This window comes from Larus michahellis, chromosome 5 (assembly GCF_964199755.1).
Source record: "Larus michahellis chromosome 5, bLarMic1.1, whole genome shotgun sequence".
NCBI lineage: Eukaryota > Metazoa > Chordata > Aves > Charadriiformes > Laridae > Larus > Larus michahellis.
Window position 1 is genome coordinate 13,973,515 of NC_133900.1, and position 16,998 is coordinate 13,990,512.

A 16,998-nucleotide genomic window follows, 5' to 3' on the forward strand; every position below is an offset into this window, starting at 1 on the left:
TTAAAGCTGAAATATCACACCTTTTTCACTATTTCCTCATATTTTTCTAGACTGCTGGACATTCACGCTGTTTTCCTCTGAACTGTTGTCATATCTTTCTTGCCTAAACTTGACTTCATCACAATGATCAATAAAATGGAAGGATTACTTTTCTTACAAGTTGTATTTTTATTTGTGTTTTCAGGTAGAACATCTACTTTTTTTTTTCCACCATAAATTCCGTACTCATATTTAGTTCATGGTCTTCGGTAATCTCTAAATTCTTTTCTGAAAAACTGTTAACTAGCTATTCTGTTCCCCATTCTGGGATCACCAGTTAGTTCTGCCTAATGCAATATGTTGCTTTCTCTTTGCACTGAGTAGCATCCTGTGTTTTGTGGCACTTACTAGAAATTGTCAAGGTTGTTTTGAATTCTGAAGCTGTCCTTCAACATGCTTTCTCTTCTTCCTAATTTGGTATCATTTGAACATTTTAAAAGCCTTTTTCTATCCTGTAATTCAGATCCTTAATGACAATACTAAGTAGTAAGCCGGACCTGTGACAGGCATCTGTGGAACCTCACTGAGTACCTTTTTCCATACTGTCAGTGAACTACTGAAAACCAATGTCTATATAGGACTTCCTAACCAATTTGAACTTAATTAACAGTAGTTGCAGGTGAACTGTGCTTCCCCAATGCTTTACAAGACAGTTATATGACAGTGAGAAATAACTTACTAACTTAAATAGAAGATTGGTTAATGATATTCACTCTTGATGTATTAGTGTTGGCTGTAATATTTTCATGTTTTCTCTAAATGCTTAGGAATAATGTGTCTGACTGTTTATTCCAGTATTTTTCCAGGAACTAAAGTTAAGCTAAGTCCAGTTTCCCAGTAAATAAGATAGCACTTGCTTAAAGCCCAGCCAGTCACAAGCAAGTAACTTTCATTTAGAGTGAAAAATGCTTAATTAGGTTATCTGTCTGATGCTCAACAGAATAAAATGATTTTTTGCAGCCTTAACCTCGTCCTTCAGTTACTAAAAAATAAAACTATAAGAAGGTGCCTAAAAGCGAGCATCCCTATCTATTTGTAGCTTCAAAGGCTCGTACTGAGTGTGATTCTCTGCTGTTATTGAACCACTGCCTAAAAGCAATTTTAACAGTTCCTACTTTTATGATGTGTTAAGCAGAAGTTGTTGAATACTTAAGTGTCTTTAAGCCCATTACAAAAGCACATAAGTAAAGTTACGAAATACACTTTGAGATGCTCTGAGGAGGGGAAATTTCATTTTCTTGCAGTAAAATATTAGAAACCTCTATAAGAGAGGCTTCTTATTAATATTGGTAAGGAGATATAAAGCAAGGTGTATTTTCACTGCCCAGGGTAAAGCTCTACTGAATCTGTAGGGTCTATCTTTTTCAAATATTTTATTTCCATAGAGAGAGGTGGAAAAATTAAGAAGCTGAGAGAGTAAGTGTAGGATTTGCTTTGAGAAACCGCTGAGAAAAAGGCAGCAAATGTATTCCATGCACTTTTTATTTTCAGCAGGTGAAAAATTAAATCACAAGTTCTGATTGCACAAAACGTGTAAGATCAGATGTTTAGTTGGCATTGTATGAGTATTAATGATGTTTTAAGTAAAATTCTAAACGTGCTGACAAATATGGCTTGAAATTAAATGGTCTTTTTCTGTTCAGTTATTTATAATGCTGTAATATAATTTGTTTGTGGACTGAGTGAGTCAGATGCCCACTTCGTATGGGGATGTATACATATATGCAGGAGTAGGTACACATTTATAGATATGTATGTGTGCATTAATATATATAGGAATATGTATGTGTACCTATATAAATACAGGGATGTGTAATCATGCCTGACACATTATACTTTCATTTGATTTAAATAATCACATCTATATTAACTGCATTGATTAATAGTGTAGCCAGGAAGACAGGAGAATTTACAAGAAGAATTTAGCCTTACAGACACTCGTGTGTATCCTTTTAGATGTAAATATCTTGTGCCAGTTCTTTTCAGTTCTCTCACCCGATAGTGTATTTTTGATTACTTGTGCACGGATGCTTTCTATTTATATGCTTAGGACCGATTGCTTGGGAGTATAAAGTTGAACATATACTTGTAAAGATCGTTGTTTGCCTTGGAAGCAAATCAATACATTTGCTGGGTAATTTTTGTGTAATCAAATTTAAAGTTCTTTGACTTTCAGCCTGGTCCCTGTCCTAAAGGCTGGATATAATCCAATCATTGTTAATCTTCAAAGCTAAATATTTGCGGTGTTGGCAGTGTAGACTTCAGTCATGATATTTGGATGCAGGCGATTAGTGTCTGTCAGTACATAGTGCTTGTCAGTACATAAGGGAAAGAAAACAAAAATAACAGAGTAGCCTGCTACAGACACAAATGGAACATTCTACTTGGAGCAGGCATGATTTTAGTTGCAGTTCTTTGCAGAATGAGATTTTTAACCACCTCTTTAAAAAAACTCTGCTTGTAAAATAAGGTCTCTGTTTGCAAGTTACCCAAATGACATGTTACTCATTGATTATTGTAAGAGTGTTCAGGTTATGTTCCTGTTCATTTGGCTGTACTCACTCCATAGTTTGTCTTTCCTGAAGGGGCTGATATTAAATCGTTTTATTAGTTTGGTTACTAGCCATTTTCTCATATAGCTATTAAACATGTCGATGTCACTTTGTACACAGTGAAAAAGCAGTGTCATATTTTAATATTTTTTTCTCGCATTAAACCCAGTGTTACTTGTCATCCAAGTGAGCACAGGCATTGTGATGGAATCTCAGTTAAGAAAAAGTAATTTAAAAAATATTTTTGCTTCTAAAAACACATTCAAAGCACAGGAATAATGTCAATCATTATAAATGTGTGCATTTCTCTGCATATCAGAGACTAAGACGACTATCATAGTCTGTGATAGTTCTATTATATTAGTGTGAATTCTGCTGAAGTTAATTGTGAACTTCAGACTTACACTGTTGTATCTTGCAGAAGAAGCACGGTGAGTGTACCAATAAGCATAATGGCTAGTGCTAGTTTGTGTAAGCTCTTACACTGCTAGCACTTATCATAACAATATTTGAGTGCTTTCTGTTTTGTATTAAATGGTTAACATCTATCATGCATGAAATGATGTAGACCTTAACTATATACATTCCAAAGTTTCAGATAACTTATGTCAGTAACAAAAATGGTACAGGGGAAACAAGGAATTTGTATGTGTAGGAGCTATTTGCTTCAAGTAGGTAATAAGAAAATTAGGTACAATATATTTCTATATTATTCAAAAGCATAATAAAACCAGATATCTGAAAGTGTACCTGTTCTAAGAGCAGCCATCAAGGCCATTGCAAGGAATACAGGTGTGTGTATATACATATGCATCTATATACAAACGTATATATATGTACACACACACTCAAATATAGCCTGTGCTTTAAAGCCAGTACTTCAGATACCAACCTTTCAATCTTAGTGTCAAGCAATTCTGCATTTGTGAGAGAATCTTAAAGATGACTAATTAACATATTTGATGGTGTTTTTCTAACACAGATGCATGACTGTTCTTTCCTTAAGGCACAACCTTACAAAAAGATAGGTTAGTGGCCCATTGTGTGGGGGACAGTGGAGCAGGAAGAGTGAGATGGAGAACTCTGGAGGAAACAACGAAAGCATCATCGCTACAATCTTACTACAAATATCTGTCCTCCCACCCTTGAACGGTGCAAGTATCTCAAAGCTTACCTTTTGGATGTTAGCAGCAAAGGTAGACATTCACAGGCCATGGTTGCTTTCCCACATGAGTAAATTAAGGGGTGCACGGGGATGTCCATGTGCATTGGAGAACAGGTTAGTGCTAAAATGGTGGTAATAATACTGCACATGCTTTTGGCTTGTGCTAATTTGGACTTTCTTGCCCTGCAATTATTCATGGGCACAGTTTGCTAATTAGGAGTGTTGCAGGGACTTTTCCTAACAGGCAGTTTGCAAGCAGCTGCGCTGTTCTGAAGGATAACAGAGTTTACTATGTTAAACACATGTTTCCATACTTGTTGGTTGCAGTGCTTGGAAACATTCTGGATACGTTTAAATAACTAGTTTTGAGAAAGCATATAAGTCTCACGGTAGAGTCCAATGAATAAAACTTGCACAACAAATTCCAAATGTAAATCAGTGCATGTCAGAAACTGCATATCCCCTGGTATGACATTTGTGAGGTGTATGAAAATTATGCCATTAATCTCTATGCAGTGGTGACTTTGAATTAGTCATCAGATTTATATTCTGCTAGCACGTAAAGATCGACAAAAGTGGAGGTAATACTTTTTCTGAAATGCTTACAGACCGGAAAAACTAAAGGCAGGCAGAACTAGTAAGAGAAAGGAACAGAATGCAAAGCAAATATCCATGTTAGATATGGCAGTGCTGATTCCTATAACATGCAGCTAATCCATAAACTCAAGTTTGTGTGTCTTTGTGTGTTTTTTAGATTGCAAGTCTTAAAGAATTCCTGATCAAGGTCACCTTAGTTCTTTCTAAAATAAACTTAGACCTTTCAAAAAGTCTGCTGTATTCTGCAAATTAGTGGAGGGTTTTTAAGCACTCAGTCTTAATCTTGTTCTGCCTTGATTATAAGCAATGTTAAACACCTGTTGCTTTTCAGTCAGAGCAACGTTATCCCAGAGTTGATCACTTCTGATCCCTCTGCACCTACTGCAAAAATATTAGTAAATTGGACCTAATTTGTGAGAAAGGTATAATTATTCTATCCGTAATCATGGATAAAATACAGTATTTCATATCTTAGAACTTGATGTAGACTTTTCTGGATGAAAGGCCTACTGAACACAAGGGAGTTGTAAATAAATTTAATTAATTTGTTGGGGAAAAAAAACCTATAGAGTTCTTACAGATTTTGAAAACCTGGATTAAGACCGAGAAGTAGGATTATACTTATTGTTTTACCATACCGTTGAAATTAAAGTTTTATATCAAGGCAATATAGAAGTTGGTGGAAAGATTCCTATTGAGTCTGATGGGCATTTGATTCAAGCTTCTGAAGCTTAATTATTAATTACTAGATCCATTTGGTAAGCAAAAACTTAAAGGCAGTTCACAATATCATCTTTTTGTTCTGGAACATATAAGGTCTAAACTGATTATGTTCTTGTTCTTAGCAGCTCCTATTTAATCCATTGCTAAGAAATTGGTGATTTTTGTATTTTGAACTGTTTATGGCAAGTGTTTTTCAATTAAAAGCTGTAATGTATAAATAATTGAGGGAAACTCAGCATACATTCTTGAGTATCTATGCAGAGGAAATATGCACGTTTAAGCAGAATTTCCAGAATTGGTTTGCCTTCCGGCAGAAATAATTTATATTCAGATATAAAAAAAGAGAATGTTAATATTGCAAAATGAAGTACTAAAAAGGTTTAGAAAGGCAAAAGTTAAAATTGCTTATGAAATTTCCTATGCTTTTGTGTGTGCACATTTTGCGAAATTACATAAATATGCAGTGTCTTTTGCTAGGAGATTCCTAAGTATAACCAGAATAACATTCACCTATTGGATGGATGGCCCACATACACCTTCTACATTAACAAACTTTATATTGTTATCTGTGTTGCAAGTCTGCCAAGTCTGCCTAAATGGGAAATTCTCATTGTGCTGTATAATGTAGAAATGAAAAGTGCTGCTTTACAATCCAATTGAAAAATTAGAAACAGCTGGTAAATAAAACAAACCAGTGGGACATTTGTGAAGAGTGATAAATTTGTTCCCTACTACCTGTAGAGTGCAGAACTGTTACTGATAACAGTATTGCTGCATTTGAACTATCCAACCTGCCTATTTAATGTTACGTTTTTAACACAAGGCATCTAGAGGTCTCCATATTGTTGTATTCACAAGCGCAGGTCAGACACTGGAAGAAAGCAACCTAAACTGGATCCCATTTCTCCTTCAGGAGCAAAAGCAACTCAAATTACTAGCTAATACCTACCTTTCTGGTTTCATCCATCCTTGTGTCTGTATTAGAGATTTCTTTTGTAAGCAACTTCTTTTGGTTTAAAATGATACCCAGATAAGTTTCTGATTATTTTTTTTTATAAAAGGTGAGCCTCATAATTTCCTTTCTCTTTATTTTTATAATGGGATTTTTCGTAGTGTGTGCCAAAAAGAGAAAAGACAATTAAAGACATAAATGCCTATGTAATTGTTTTTCATAGGAAGCCTGAGTGCCAGTCAAAATATGGCAGTGATCTAAAGGGGAGCTGCAGTTCTAGAGATTTAGAGGATATGTATCCTTTGAGGCAGGACCCACTGTTTTGTTCTGGGTTTATACAATACCATTTCCTGTATGCGTCTATAAGACTTGTGCTTGGTGAGGTTCAGTGTGTGCTGTGATAAATTGAAAGCTATATGTGAACGTGCTGCTGACTGGTCAGTGCGTAGTTGCTGGCTGGCTGAGCAGCATGCTGCCCTCTAGAATACGTACTGCATTCTGCCTGTCTTTCTGTCTGTTTGGAGCTTTGATCAATGCCTATTCTCAAGCTACTAACATTCTTAAAAGTGGTGAGAACTTATTGTCCTATGGACTTCTTGCCACTTCTCACCAAATTTGGTTGAAGTTCACTCCAAAAGTAGCTGGGGGAACAGGATGATCACATAGGCTTGTTTCCTTTGGAGACTAACCTAAAAATATCTTTTTGTACAGTTCATCATTTGGAATAAACATGTAGTGTGTTTCATATGATTATTTTAATTTTGCTTTATGTAACAGACGGTATCTAGTAGTGACCAAATATCATTGATTTATCATGATATCCCCCACTGTGTATCCCAGATTGTGAACTTCTAAGACTTATACCTAGCTGTGGTTATTTATTCCAAACAACTCTTTCAGAAAAAGGAGTGTAGGAATAGGTCAGACCTGAAAACTTACTTATGTGTCTCCAAATTCTATATCTTTGTCTCCATACACCTGTTGCTAAATTTTGTCTTTAAGGTCATGCCAGAGACCTATACTTAAAAAGAGCTTCCACATCAGGGACTTTAGAGACAGAAAGAAGCCTTTCCTTAATGGGACATGCAATTCTGCATATCCAGTTTGACCATTTAAAACACTCTGGTCATTGATGGAGTCATTGGGCTAACTCTTGTTATTCTGCAGTTACACTATTTCACAAAGCAGTTATATTGGGGTTTCTGTGATTGCTTAAGAATTGAATACATAAGTTAGCTGGGGAAAACTTGATTGTAAAGCATAGTTTAAAAAGTTTAAGCAGCAAATTGTTAGGAGATAAAATCTTCAGGCACGATGCTTTTCTCTGTCAGTCAGTGGCAGACAGAAGCAGCCATAAAGCCAGATAGATTCTTGGGGAGGACAGATTTAAAAGGTTTATTAAATAATTGAGCTCATCCTCATGCAAGTGCAGAATGAGATTCTCCAATAAATTACACCTTATTATTACAGGGTTGTTACCACTATTGAACTATCAGGTACTGTTTTGAACTGATGTTATAGAAATTAGGTATGTTTTTCAGCTCAAATTAGTATACTCTTAAGAAATTCTGAAAGAAGCTTCTGAGCATGCAACATGAAAGCAAAAAGGACCTGTTAGGTTCATGAAAAATATTCTTCGTATAATAATTTTTTATTCTTACTTTTTAAAAGATGTTGGTAGGCAATGAAGATGTTTTGAATAAAAGAACTCGGGGAGAATTCTGCAGGGCTCTTATTTTCACTTCTGAAAATAAATACTGTGAAAATGAAAAACTTTCTTCATGCTTTTCCTACAGTTTATTTAAATCAAGGTTTATTATTAAGCACATGGAAGTAATAATATTCTTTACACTAGGAAAAAGTAAGCAGGCTTGCCAAAAACCTCCTTAATCCCTTCACCGCCACTTTTCTAGCCTAATTCTTCAAATGGAAAATCTTTCAGTTCTGTTATAAGGAGAAGCTCTTCAAAGTATTCATGGCAATGCAATAGTGCTAATTCTAAATTTTGTTCTAAAACAAATTTTCAAGGAAAACTTGCATTTTCCTTAAAAGTTTTTGACCTATGCGGAGGGGGAAAAAAAAATCTTAAATTAGTTTCTGTTCTTAGGTTTTTGATGATTGTAAAGTTCACTTTCAAATGCATTGTAAAATTACTGAAAAGGTATTGCTGCTGTTTACACTGAACTATGAAAGGTATTGTATCAGAAATACTTAAACAAAACATTTCATGTACACTTGAATATAACGTGTAGCACTCAAGTGAATTGATTGTATACAAACTGTAAGAATTGTATTCTTTCTTAATGTTTTTGGTATCAAATGTTGCTCTGTTTGCTTTATGTGCGTGTTCATAAGATTATGACATTTAATGAAGAGATCTTCTTAAAGTATTGATAGCCATGAGTAAATTACACTATGTTTGATCTGTGTTAAAGATTCAAAGTCCAAGGTCTTTGAATAGAACTTAGAATAAAAATGTAATTAGGTTACATCCCTAAAGTCTGATATATCTTTAAACAAGACTGCAAATGAAACTTTATTAAAACTTCAAATGAATTATTTCTTTGCTTTTTTAAATTCTTTTTCCCTCACTTCTCTTTCATGTCTATTACTGACATTGCTGCTTGTATTTTACCTGTCTCTTTCTGAGTATTTTAATTATTTACTGCTTAATGAGTAGTACTGAGAAGAAGCTTCATTCAAAGCTGCCTGCTCACTAACAGGTTTTTTTTTTTTGATTCAAAGCTTTGTAAGGTCTTGGACTGCTTCAGCTGAACCGGCAGTTGTCATCATAAACTTTCCTGGAGGCAGTGTTTCCTTTTAGTAATTGATAAAGGAGGTACTGTTTCCAGAGGTGCCCTCTCAGTGGGACTGAGAGCTGATGGGGTTGCATGGCCTCAGCCATTATCAATAATGTGTGGAAGTCATAGGTAAAACAAATATTATGAAGCTACTAATAAAAATATTTCTTGCTCTTCTGAGGATCATAGGATAATTCAAGTTGGAAGGGACCTCAGCAGGTCGTTAGTCCAACCTGCTACTTGAAGCATTCTTCTGAAGTAGATTATCTGTACAACAGACAGTGCTGGAGCATTGCACCTGATACTAAATTTATCGTTGGAAGCTGTGAAAAGTAAGGGGAATGGGGTAGAGTCTGAATAAAATGTAATAACTACAAAAAAATTATTTAAACTGAGGCCAGCATTTGATGTGAGTTAGTTTCACTAAATTACTTTTTTTTTGCTAATCTGCTTCAGTGTCACTTTCTGTATTTAAAAGATATAATGATAGTATTACTCTTTGAGATGAAATAATAATATAGCATGTCTTCATTTGGTTCTATTGAGCTAAAAAAACCCCTCAAGCCGTGAAAAACAGAACTGCAAAGCATGTGCCATTCTGCACTATTCATCGGTGCATTTTCACCTCCCTCCCCTCTCTGCATTTGGATATCTGCCTGTAAACACTGCAATGTTTGTGAAACCTGAAGTGTGAGCATCCCACTGAGCGTGGGCCTGCTCTTATTCAGAGCCTGGAGCCTTACATTGTGAGCTTCCTGAATACATTTTGCATCTTAGGTAGCCTTTGCATATAGAAAGCCCTTTGATGCTTTACAAACATGAAAGAAGAAGGTTTGAATGTTACCGTGAAGCAAGAATTCCAGTCTCTTTAAAATGAGTGTGTTGTCATTCAGCTACTGTTTGACATTGTTTGCAATGCTCTCCTCGAGATTAAAATTGACGTGTATCAAAAAGTATTGGTTTATATATAATCAAACAAATCAGAAGAAGGCATCTGACAAGGGTTGCTTTCATAAAATATGTTAACCTAGAAAGATAATGGAATTTTAATTGTAAGCCAAAATTTTCTGTGTTAGTTCATTTGAATATGAATGTAGGACAGACAAGTTAGTGCCATTTTCTTATGGGACCTGTTCAGTTGTCAGGCTTTTTCTGTGAAGTTGGACGCTGATCTAGGAAAAGTACATTTTTTTATTCTATTTTGCATGTGGGCCAAAGGGTGCTAAACCAGTTTGTACAATTACAGTATTGCAGAGCCTTCAGAAATTCTAGATGCTACCTCAGACCTAAACTACTGTGAAAAGGCCTGAAATATGAACATTTTTTTCCACAGTTAAGCATAAAGCAAAGGGAAAAATTGGTGATACAATGTAGTTCAGGTAGCAAGACAGTAATTACAGGTAAGTTTGTAAGTTTCAGAATTATGGGTTACACTTAGTAGGAAATCACTCTTTAATTAATTATATGTCCATACATTGTGTTTTGTACCACTCTTTGTAAAGTATATGTGAGGTCTGCGTGCATATAGTTTTGGGAAAATCATGTTTAAGTGACACCAGATGCTCTTTGTAGAGCTACTCTGAGTAGTTGCAATCGATTTAGAGTAGGTGTGTGTCTCTTATAAGATCTCTCAGATTTTCTCTGTAGAGCCTGAAGCAAGTTAAGAAGGCGTGGAGCTAACCCAGAATTTTCAGGGTACAGGGGCTGCTGCAGTAGCTGGAAGAAAGGCAAGAGGAAGATATTTGTTCCAGTCTCCTCTACAACAGTGCCTGTTCCTCCTGTACTTATTCTTGGTGCTTTCTTGTAAGAACAAGAAGTTTTTTTCAAAGTAGATCCTCTTCTGGTAATGTGCTCTTCAGTTAATTACAGGGTTTTTTCCCTCTTGCTGGTCCACAGTAAGCTATCCCCAAAGCAGCTGTCATTTCAGCTGCCTATGAGAAACCCTTCCTCCTTTGCTGTTCAGAAGTGTTGGCAGCTGCAGGGGAAGGGATTAGGGAGCAGACAGGCAAGCAACCAGAGAAACTAGTATTATCCCTAGCTTGTGGGGTGTCTTTCAAAGAACCCATTAAGCAGCATCTTCTAGAGCGTTTTTATTATCATAATGTGTTAATGATGCACTGTAACAGACTGTGAACGGTCCAACTGTGGGTGCTAAAACATGCACTGCCCTCTAGGTTTGTATAAGTATATTTTGAGTATTTGAGCTTTAAGGCAAGTAATTTAGGTCCTAGGAGGACGAGACTACGTATGATCTAATGCTTACTGGATTCCTACGGTTATGTCTTTCTTTTTGAAGAACAGATACTTGATTAACTAATGTCAGCAGAAATAATATATCATTCTCTAAACTGCAATACCAAGGATTAGCCTAGCAGTTCTTGACCTAGACAAGGGAATGTAAAATGCCATCTTTTTGCACTGCAATTTCAGTCCACCAATGCCATATCTCAGGTTGTGTGATGCTCAACTTTCCTTTTTATCTCCATCTTTCTCCTTTATGTCCGGAAGCCTTCTACCGCTGAGGCATGCTTTCGGTTGACCTCGAGCAGCTTAGGCTCTAGGGAGAGATCTACTGGTGTATTGTCAAATCGGGAAATTGTCAGAATACCCTATGATGAGCTGGCATGTTCATTACAATATTCTTGTGAACTTTTTATGTCATTTTGCTAAAACTCCTGGTGGAGTCTTTATGAAAAATGTTGTCAGCTCTTGTAGAGTGAGTGAAAGTAACTTCTTTATCCTTTAACTTAAAAATACTTGTCTTGATTGTTGTCTGATGATTGGTTGTGGTTTAGAGGAATCTTGTAGAGTTATGGTTTTATCTTAAATCTCTTCCACAATATTTGTCTTGCTTTTGCAGACGGCACGTAAACTCAGGTTCTTGCATCTGAGATCAGTCACAGTGATGTGATTCTGTACAATTCATTTTACCTCAGGAGTCCAGGGTGGTTCAAATATTTGCTGAATGAGAACCTTGTTTTATGATTCTTGTGAGCTTTTTGTTCCACCTCCCAACACAGCTCTGTTAAAGACTTATAACAACCTCTGTAGATAGTGACACACATTGGAAACTGTGACAGATTCTTAACTATTTCAGCGTGAATAGTTCTACCATGATTATCATAATTGAACATATAGGAAGCTAAAAATAATACAAATAGTTCAAGCAGTTAAACTGAAATGTAAGCCTGTATCTTTTAAAATAGTATTAACAATTTTCTTTTTTTTGCTACCATTAACTCTTGCTTCAAGAGATTTTTGTGTTCATGTTGCACAGTGAAATAACAAAAGATATCCTAGTTCTAAATTAAAATATACTGTAATATACATAAAGCTTTACTGTTCCTTTAGGTTGTTGTTTTAAGCTAAAGTGGAATATTTTCTAAAGTCCTCAATAACTGTTTACAATTTAGAATTAAATGTGCTTTCTGCTTGTACTAGTACTGCTGAAGTAATATACCTAACAGACCTGTCACTTTTTGGTTGGTGCAATTGTTTCTGTGGCATTGTTTTCATTGGTAAATGTATGAGCTGATAGAAAAGGAAATCATTAGGTGCTCTCAGTATTGCTGAGGCATGGAGCTAGAACAGGTCAGTCACTGCATTTTGCAGATTGTGACATTTTAAATTACCTGTATACTACTGGAAGCAATCTGTGGACCTAATTAACATCTCACCTAATTAATGTCATGTCTGTATATAGAGAATTCTAGATAGTTTTGCACTGCCTTTATTTGTTAAATACCACATTATTCAAATTTGCTATCCTTAATTTCGGTATTGAAAACTTCAGATTTGTGTGCTGTTTTCTTAAGTGGGAGTAACTTCTTTTTTTTTTGTCTCCTTCAAGTAATCAATGCACTGCTGAATGAGTTCATTTTAATGCACTCAATCATGCCTCTAATGTTTGTAGCTTACGGGCGCAAGCATCAGTAATGCAGGAATGTTATATGGCTTTAGTTTGGGCCATTTCATAAAATATTCATGGAATCAAAAATGTGCATCAAAATAGCGGCTGGGAGAATTACATTTATGTGCCTGCTTTTATGGCAGCTTCACATTTAAACCCATTTGTGTTAATATCTAGTCAATCTTTCTACTTAAAAAAAAAAAAAGGGCAAAATAGTAGTCTCCATATATACCCCTTTTGGCTTGATATCTATTTTGATATAACAAATGTATGCTTTCGGAGTGGGTCTTAGGAAAGGAAATTATAAAGGAAGTTTTAGACAATGTAAGAACGTTTCTTTTCAGTATTTACAAAATTACATCGAATTCTTTTGCTTGAATGAATAGATTTATTTTTTTGACTTTAAGCAACTCAGTGAAAGCTGTAGCACAAATCTTTGTGCGTATGTATGTAGTTCCCATGAAAATAAGTAATTTCTAATATTTGATACTGTTAGGGGCAGAGCAGTGTCTTATATAATTGTTTAAAACTGATTCTTTACTCCTAAAATTATATTGGGGTAATGTTTGCCTCCCATATTTAAGATTAAACTCTTGCTGATAAGGTTTCTTTTGTTATGCCCTGGGCTTCATTAAGCTATAATGTTTTAGTAGTGGTTGTTTATATGTCGTAATAGTTACGTTGCTGTTTTTTGATTCCTTTATAACCAGGGAAGAGATACCAGAGATTCTCAAACTCCACTTAATATACACTGGGCTAATTTCTGCATGGCAGCGGGAAAGAAATATGCAATTGCTGTTAATGTTGCCAACTGAAAATGGCTATACAGCTTTGTGTAACATTTTCCAAATAGATTTTTCAAGTATAGATTTCCTAGAAACACCTTCTGGATTTTCTCTTTGAATTGCTAGAGATATAAAAGATGCGTTTCTACAAACTATTCTAAGTGATTTTGCTACTCATTGTTTTTCCTCTCATTTTGCTTTCTTTTTCTCTTTTCTTTTTTTTTTCCTTCTTTTTTTCCTTCTTATCTTTCAGTTGATGATAAAACTAATTTAAAACTCTGCCTTGTCGCTGCTTAGGTGAGATAAAAATATGCTTACTCAGAAATGTTCTGTAATTAGTTTATAACTTTCTCTTAATGCTTTTCAAGATTTTCAGACAGCATCTACCAATACCTGTGCCTAACAGTTGCAGTAGTTCAATGTTTAAAAATTGGAATGCACTGGCCAGATCAATTCCAACTGAACTGACTCATGACAGTGAATAAACTTGCCACCCCTGTAAACATTATTTTCCTACAACGTTTGAGGTTCACATAAACATTATGGATTAAAGAAATAGGCTGATATGTCATTTGCTAATGAGAACAAGGGATTTCAGATTATTTTGATGGAAAAATGAATTTCAAAGTCTAAAACACTTTTACCTTCCATGAATTTGAGAGGTCTTCAAATAGCCAACATTACTTGAAAGTCTTCAATAGGCAAATTCCCAGCCATGTAAGGGCTTCCAGGTCAGGGATTACATCTCTCCCTCCTTTAGGAAACCAGCAGGTATTTTATTTATTTTTCCTTGGCATCTTCTTTTTGATATTTCTGTGAGCAGATTGTATTACTTCTTACTTCATATTCTTTCTTGGTAGTTCAGTGAAGTCTAATTTAGTTCCATTTGAATACTACGAAAAAGATTATGTTGCTGTTGTATTTTGAAGCTTGATGTAGATGGATTGTTTCTAAAGAGGTTTCACTGAGATCTGGCAAAAAGGATGTCAGGTCACAGCTCTTATGGTTAGGTCAACTCTTAAGAACTATGGGGTACATGGAATATATGAGTTCAATTTCTAGTCTGACAGAAACTTTCTCCAGGGGATACTGCAAGTGAGGAAGCATGGGTAAGAATTACCATACCTGATAGTTCTAACAATCTCAACAATTGTTTAGTTCTGAAGGTTACATGTATTATTTACCTAAATGATGTGTCCCGTTAAGAGATTGTTACAGAGTCTTGGGAGAAACTCAGATAATGTGTTCAGCCTCAGATTACATACCCAGGTGATACCGTTCTTTTGTTTGCTGCTTCCCATTCTCACTAGAAGTTTTTGAGTTACACATGAATCAAACTCTGTTATTCTAAAGAATGTTACACATGTGGTGAAAGTAGATCATTTAAATGTATGGCAATACCCTTTCAGAAGGATAATCAGTTGATTAATAAACTTTGAGGAGAATTCCAAGGAGGAGTTTGTATGTGTTTATGAGCATCCAATTGGATAAAATGCCAGATCTGGCAACTAACATTACATTTCAACTCAACTTTCTATCATTCGTGTCAAAGCCAACACCAGCTTCTTCAGTTAATATCTTAAATCTGCAGTTAGCAACCTGGATAACTGGAATTCTGTTGACTTCTGAGTTGGACTTTCCCTAAGAAGTTAGCTGGACTGGGTAGGCAGAAACCCAAGTTCAAATTGGAGGCCTCTAGAATGGATGGAAGTTTTCATCTGGGTTTAGCAAGTCTATATCTCTATTTCCTGATATATGTACTGTCAGTGAAAGATTAAACAGCTTGTACTGGTCATGATAATTTCACTTTGCACTGCTGTTTGTTCAGCCTGATGTCAAGTATGTAATATTTTGGAAAGTACATATAGATCTTTTCCTGTCTGTTTACAGGATCTGGTAGCTACTCTGACAGTAAGATTTTTTTTTTTTTCCAGTGCTGTGGGCCATCTCTCCGATACCTGTCCCTAGCTAGAGAGGAGCTGCATAAAGCTTGTTGTCTTCTCTTTCACCTGACACTTCACTCTTCAGCACTTTGTGTTGTGTCCTCTGGGACTCTTACATGAATCCTAGGTTGTAGAGCCTTAAAATGCTTTGTCTGTGAAACTCATTTAATTAGTTGCGTTTTTGAAAGAGAGGTTTCTTGTGCTTGCCAAGTTTAGTTGAAATCATTTTAACGATCAGTGAAGCTTAATATGAAAACATTTAATTCTAATAAAGATTAGAGTTAGTTTTATATTGCAAAGTTGAAAGCATGGTTATACAAGGATAAAGTATGCAAAAGACAAATCTAAATTAAGTTAATAAGCTCTTCATAGCTGTTCTGCTGCCTCTAGGTTGGCTGGAGGCCTGGGAACTAGCCTTGTTTTCTCTCAGAACGCTTAAAGGTCCTTCTCTCAGCTTCTCTCCCTCCTTTCCTGCATTTGGGAAACACCTTTTCTCCTTCCTGGTTCTTTTCATAATTTGAATGCAGTACCGTAAAAACGATCTGCAAAACAGTAATTGTTCCTTATAAATCATGTTTCAGAAGGTGTTAAACTGCAAATACATCTAAACAAACTTAGTTTATGGTTTATTACACACACGCACGCTTACTTATGAAGGAAGAGTCACATTCCCAGTTCTTCCTGTTATAGAATATTCTTTCTGAAACAAGGTACTGTGACCAGAATGCACTTTTTTTTTTTTTGGTACCTGCTTCCCACTAGTTTTTCTGTGCCTATTAAGTATAAGGAAAAGCTTTTCTGTTTTGTCCAGAATGCATAGAAATCTTCTGGATTGCGTGTATACACTGAGATAACCCTAGCTGAAGGTAGAGAGGAGAGAGGATCTACTTCCATGTTAAAATGAATTGAACTTTATCTTCAAACTTTCCTTTGCCTTAAAGATGTTTGAGTAACTTACATTTGAAGACCTTAAAGTGTATTACTTCAGGCTCAATAATTAATCTATTGGTAGTTAATGCTCTTCCAGTAAATTTACTACATAAACTCGCCAGAATTGGCCTAGTAATAGTTGTTGATATATGTTGAATAGTTGTAATAATAATAAACTTTGCATAATAATTTTTTGTTCATCGCTTATTTGAATAAAGATATTCCCATTCCCCCACCACTGCCACCCCAAATTTTTTACCTCTATTCTCCACATTTGGAATCTTTCAGCACAGCTTTTTATTATGGAAAAAGAAACTTGAGGAACAGTTCAAATTGATTCCTTATTCATAGATGTGATTTTGAAATATGAGATCACAGAATCACACAGAATCACAGAATGGTTAGAGTTGGAAGGGACCTTAAAGATCATCTGGTTCCAACCCCCCTGCCCTGGGCAGGGACACCTCCCACTAGACCAGGTTGCTCAAAGCCCCATCCAGCCTGGCCTTGAACACCTCCAGGGATGGGACATCCACAGCTTCTCTGGGCAACCTGTTCCAGTGCCTCACCACTCTCACAGTAAAGAATTTCTTCCTGATGT

The 16,998-nt window shown here is 35.7% G+C and overlaps 1 protein-coding gene across 13 annotated transcripts in view; it reads left to right on the forward strand.

Annotated features, from left to right (window-relative positions):
• TTC29 (tetratricopeptide repeat domain 29) overlaps positions 1-16,998 on the forward strand; it is a 279,336-nt gene that overhangs the window by 178,481 nt on the left and 83,857 nt on the right. The window lies entirely within an intron of this gene.